Source organism: Ceratotherium simum, chromosome 14, assembly GCF_057802395.1.
Source record: "Ceratotherium simum simum isolate JZ-2026a chromosome 14, ASM5780239v1, whole genome shotgun sequence".
NCBI lineage: Eukaryota > Metazoa > Chordata > Mammalia > Perissodactyla > Rhinocerotidae > Ceratotherium > Ceratotherium simum.
Window position 1 is genome coordinate 8,903,416 of NC_141913.1, and position 6,000 is coordinate 8,909,415.

The 6,000-nt window shown below is 40.2% G+C and overlaps 1 protein-coding gene across 1 annotated transcript in view; it reads left to right on the forward strand.

Annotated features, from left to right (window-relative positions):
• The window catches only part of LOC147915255 (uncharacterized), a 167,263-nt gene extending 161,913 nt beyond the window's left edge, over positions 1-5,350 (forward strand). The window contains exon 5 of the mRNA XM_087439400.1: positions 5,273-5,350. The gene's annotated coding sequence lies outside the window, so the exon portion shown is untranslated. The remainder of the gene's footprint in view (positions 1-5,272) is intronic.
• Positions 5,351-6,000: the final 650 nt, after the last annotated feature.

Here is a 6,000-nt window from a genome sequence, read left to right on the forward strand (position 1 = left end):
TGTGCGAACACCATGGAGTGTACTTAAACCTAGATGGCATAGCCTACTACACATCTAGGCTATATGGTGCTAATCTTATGGGACCACCATCGTATATGCAGTCTGTCATTGACCGAAACGTTGTTATGCGGCATATGACTGTGTTTGATCCTCAGCAGAGTCAGAGGTATAGGAGGGCCTCTGGAATATGGGTGTAATTATTTATGAATTTTTCATCATTAGACTTGAGCTTCTTAGTCTTGATCTTAAGATAGGCTCTATGGAAACTTAGGGGAGTGAGAAAAAAAAAACATGGTGCCAGGCAGTAAAATCTTTTAGATTCAATGACTGATTTGTGGGTGGGTTCTGTTGTTCTATCAGTTCCTTGATCCTATATATGTAGGTGAAGCAGTTACATAGAAGTGATTATCAAATTGAAAATAGTGCAAGTAGCAACTTCCACAATGTGTGATGGTTTCAACTGATGTCAGCTTGAGGCCATTCCCAGCATTGTGGCAACCCTGAGAGAGCAGTGTGGTGTGACAATATGGAACAAAAGGGGCAGATTCTGTGGGTCCTTCCCAATCCTATCCACATCTCTTGGATGGCACTGTGGACTTGACCAGGGGCTCCACATCTGTCAGTTTGCTGGCAACACCACGCTCAGGATAGATTCATGAGGAGGTAGAAAAGGTGATTGCCTCTATGTCATGAATTGAATAGCGTAGAGTCATTCTTTGCCTCAAAATGTCTCCCTCCTGGGTGGTGTGGTGTGACAGGAAGAGCACCCCCTGGCTGTGGAGGGAAAACAGGTCTGGGCTCACCACTGCGAACTGCTGTGACTTTGGATGAGGTTTTTAACCTTGCTGCATTAGTAAAGACTCTGGTTGCAAGTAACACAAACCCAATCTGAAAAAGAAAAAAAAAAAAAATTTATTGAAAGGATATTGTGAAAGGTTAATGTGAAAGGTTAATGGAGAGATCAGTGTCAAACTCAATCCAGCTCCTGAATTCTATTTCCTTAGCCCATTTAGATCAGACCACTCTGGTGCTGCATCACCATTCAACTTGCACAAAGGGGGATGATCAGCAGATGTTGTTGGGGCGGGGGCAAGCCTTTGTAAGACCATAGAAGGAGGAGGGACTTTGCGGTAAAAACATTTCCTATCTTAAGGCTGATTATGAATTGAGTAACAGTTATGAATGGGGGCAGAGATGGAAATCTTTGATCCATTTTGAGTTAAATTTTGTGTAATATGTGAGGTTAGGTCAAGGTTCTTTTTTTTTGCCTATGGATGTCCAGTTGCTCCATCATCATATGTTGAAATGGCTATCCTCTTTCCATTGAATTGTGTTTGCACCTTTGTCAAAAATTAGTTGAGCAGTATGTGTAAGTCTATTTCTGGGTTCTCTATTCTGTTTCATTGATCTATTTGTGTATCCCTCTGCAGGTATCAGACTGTCTTGATTGCTGTAGCTATATAGGAAGTCTTAACATCAGAAAAACTAATTCTTCCCACTTTATTCTTTTTTTTTTAATAATTTTATTTATTTATTTATTTTTTCCCCCAAAGCCCCAGTAGATAGTTGTATGTCATAGCTGCACATCCTTCTAGTTGCTGTATGTGGGACGCGGCCTCAGCATGGCCGGAGAAGCAGTGCATCGGTGTGCGCCCGGGATCCGAACCCGGGCCGCCAGCAGTGGAGCGCGCGCACTTAACCGCTAAGCCATGGGGCCGGCCCCCGACTTTATTCTTTTTTAAAATTGTTTTGGCTGATCTAGGTCCTTTGCTTTTCCATATACATTTTAGAATAAGCTTGTTTATGTCTACAAAACACCCTGCTGGGGTTTTGATAGGAATTGTTTTAAGCCTATATGTCAATTTGGGGAGAATTGACATCTTTATTTTGTTGAGTCTTCCAGTCTATGAACTCTCCAATTATCCTGGTTTTCTTTGATTTCTTTCATTGTATTTTGTAATTAAATCATGCAGGTCCTGTACATCTTTTGCTACACTTATGCCTAAGCATTTCATTTTCTTTAGAGCAATTTTAAATAGTATCCTATTTTTAATTTTGGTTTCCATATGCCCACTGTTGTATAAAGAAATGCCATTGATTTTGTGAATTGCTCTTGTAAGCTGCAACCTGGCTGAATTTAGCTTTAGGAGGTTTTTTAAAAAAATTTTTATTGTGGTAAAATACATATAATATGAGATCTACCCTCTTAAAATTTTAAGTGTACAGTACAGTATTGTTTACTATAAGCACAATATTGTACAGCAGATCTCTAGAACTTTTCATCTTGCAAGACTGAAACTTTATACCCATTGAATAGCAACTCTCCATTCCCCCCCTCCCCCTAGCCTCTGGCAACCACAATTCTCCTCTCTGTTTCTGAGTTTGACTACTTTAGATATTTCGTATAAGTGAAATTATGCAGTAGTTGTCCTTCTTTGACTGGCTTATTTCACTTAGCGTAATGTCCTCAAGGTTCATCCGTGTTGTAGTATATGACTAGATTGCCTTCTTTTAAATGGTTGATCTATATGTGATGTATTCCAATGTATGTATTCATCACATTTTCTTTATCCATTCATCTGTTGATTGACGTTTAGATTATTTTCACCTCTTGGCTATTGTGAGTAGTGTTGCAAGGAATATGGAAGTGCAAATATCTCTTTGAGATCCTGATTTCAGTTCTTTTGGATAAATACCCAGAAGTGGGATTGCTGGATCATGTGGTAGTTCTATTTTTAACTTTTTGAGGAACATTCATACTGTTTTTCGCAGCAGCTGCACCATTTTGCATTCCCACTAACAGTGTATAAGGGTTTCAATTTCTTCACATCCTCACCAGAAGGTTTTGTTTTTTTTTGGTTTGTTTTTGTTTTTTGTAGGTGCTTTGGGATTTTCTACATAGAAAATCATATCCTCTACAAATAGGGACAGTTCAATCATATTGTATAAAATTTTTAAACATACTGAAAATTTGAAAGAATATTACAATGAATACCTGAATATCCACAACAGTACTCAAATTGTTAATATATTTGAATGTGTGTGTATGTATATGTACACACACTCATACACACGCATGTATATATTGGTTGGACATCATGACACTTTACCTACAAAAGCTTCATCACATATGTTTTAATTATAGTCATATTCTATAGTCATATAGTCTACATGTAACTCTAATTCTACAGTCTCACCTCAGGAAATTAACAATTCCCCAATAACAACTAATATCTAATCCACACTGAAATTTCCTCAATTTCCCCCATGATGTCTTTTATTGTTATTTCTTTTAAACTAGGACCCCGTGAAGTTTCATGCATTGCCTTTGGTTAATATCTCTTTTGTCCCTTATTTTAGAACAATCTCACTAATTTATTTTCTCTGTGACATTGACTTTTTGAAGAAACTAGGCCAGTTGTCTTATAAGACATTCCACATTCTGGATTTGCCTTATTGCTTCCTCATGGTTATTTTCGTTTGTTTGTTTGTTTTGAGTCTTGTTCCTTTATCTTTTTTATTTCCTATGAACTGGAAATTATATCTCAAGATTGATCAGCTTCACGATAAACATATTTGGCAAGAGTGTGTCATAAGTGATGCTTTGTGCTCTATGTTGCATCATATCAGGAAGAACATAACAGGAGATTGTTCCACTATTAGTGAAGCTTAGCTTGATTATTTGGTTAAGGTGCTAGATCTTGCCATTGTAAAGGTGCATCTTTCTCTTTTGAATTAGCAAGTAGCTTGTAGAAATGACACATGAATATTTTGAAATGCTTTGATGGAAGCCATTTGGTTCTTTCCAGAGAAAGATGCTCTTTATCTCTAATAGGATCATGTCCCTTTTAGGAACCAATGAGGATGAATCTGCATCTTGGGGTGGAAATACATGAGGCTTGCAAAAAACTGACCTTTAGAGAACAGAGAATGTGTCTCTGGCCTACCGGAAGAGCATATTTAATGGATCTTTTATGTGAGGCTGGCTTTATAATTTAATCAAATGTATTAGTTAAGAAATACTCTAAGGAAAACTGAGAGAAGACAGTGGGAAAAAGTCTGAACCTCAGGATGTGATCCCTAGACCAGAAATCTCTGCTAGTTTTGCTCTGTGGCAGTAGAAGATAGTTTCCTAATTAAGCAGGAGCAAAGACCTCATAAAAGAGGCTTCTGTTGGAAGGCTGCTTATTGAGGAAGCATGATTTTATATAAGGTTTTCTAAAAGACGGTTTGAAGAGCATAATATTGGTTTGAAAGTGAAGAAAGCTGTTCTCTTGCGCACTCCAAGTGTCAGGGTGCCCTGTCTCTAGGGATTCATTTGGGACTGTTCTCAGCATTGTGACAATTCTTGAGAGCAGCCAGGTGTGATGCTCTGGAGCTAAGGGGATGGATACCCTGGGATTTCCTGATCTTTATCCACACCTCTAGCGTGCTGCTGGACAGTTGAGCCAGAGGTGCCAGGCCAGTCAGTTTGCTGCCCCAACATCGTGCCCACGGACAGTCTTATGAGTGAGCAGAGTAGGTAAATTGAGTAGCACAGGGTAGTTCCTTGGTTCAACATGTCTGCCTCCTGGCAATGTGGAGAGATGGAAAAACCACCCCCCAACTTTGGAGAAGGATAGATCTGGTTTCACCACTTACTAATGATGTGATCTTGGGGAAATTATTGTTATTATTATTACTGTTTTTTATGCTTATTTTGGGCCAGTTATTGTTTTCTTTAATCTTCACAACAACCATAGGAGACAGTTGCTATTAATATCCCCATTTTACAGATGAGGAAACTGAGGCACTGAGAAGTATGTGTGTGGGTACTATGGATCAGAAGGAGCTGGCCTAGGACCCCACCTAGGAGGGCTTCCTGTCACAGGCAAGGAGATCTCACAGGAAGGAGGGTGGAGGTGTACAGTCAGATGAGGAGGAAGTGAGGAGGCTGCTAGCAACCTGCCAGAGGAGAGAAGTTGATGTCTTCAATCTAATAGAAATTCTGATGGAGGAGAAGGGTCTCCAAGGAAACAGCAGAAGTGCACCATGAGGAAAACAGACAGTTGTGAACACACTCCAGACTCAGAGAGCACCAATGCCAGGCACTGCTGGTACCTGTCAGATACGATCTTTTCTGCTCCTTACCCCACAGTGGTACCTTACTCCCTGCCGTACTCCACTTCCAAACAGGGCAGAAACCACAGCAAGTGAGCTGGCGGGGAGCATGAGAAGCACCCAGGAAGGCACCCAGAGAAGAAGGTGACCATGTCTCTCTTTCCCATTGCAGGCTTCCAGCCTGAAGCAGCCCATGCTGGGGAATGAAAGAAGCATTAACTCCAAATAAAGATTTGATTTTTGACTATTATATGGGACTAGATATTTATTTATTTATGTATGAATGTATGTATGTATGTACGTATGTATGTATGTATGTACGTGAGGAAGATCAGCCCTGAGCTAACATCCATGGCAATCCTCCTCTTTTTGCTGAGGAAGACTGGCTCTGAGCTAACATCTATTGCCAATCCTCTTCCTTTTTTTTCCCTTTTTCTCCCCAAAGCCCCAGTAGATAGTTGTATGTCATAGTTTCACATCCTTCTAGCTGTATGTGGGACGCCACCTCAGCATGGCCGGACAAGCAGCGCGTCGGTACACGCCTGGGATCCAAACCCGGGCCACCAGCAGCGGAATGCGCGCACTTAACCGCTAAGCCACGGGGCTGGCCCAGGGACTAGATATTTAAATTATTGAAATGAGTTGGTTTTGTGGGTAAAAGTGAGATTAAGACTTTTTTTTTGTATTTTTGTTATCTGAGAGGGTCTAGAAAAGTCAATAGACCTGCTCTAGATTCATCTAAGGAGCAGAGGAGATGAGCATTGGAAGAAAATGATAAAGTTCTTCTCTTTTTGCACTCTTTGGAGTCCCTTCTTGCAGCATAATGCAAATTCTGTGAGGAATAACAAATTACACTGGTGGATTTCAAACCACCGGTGTATCTGAGGAATATTTATTCAC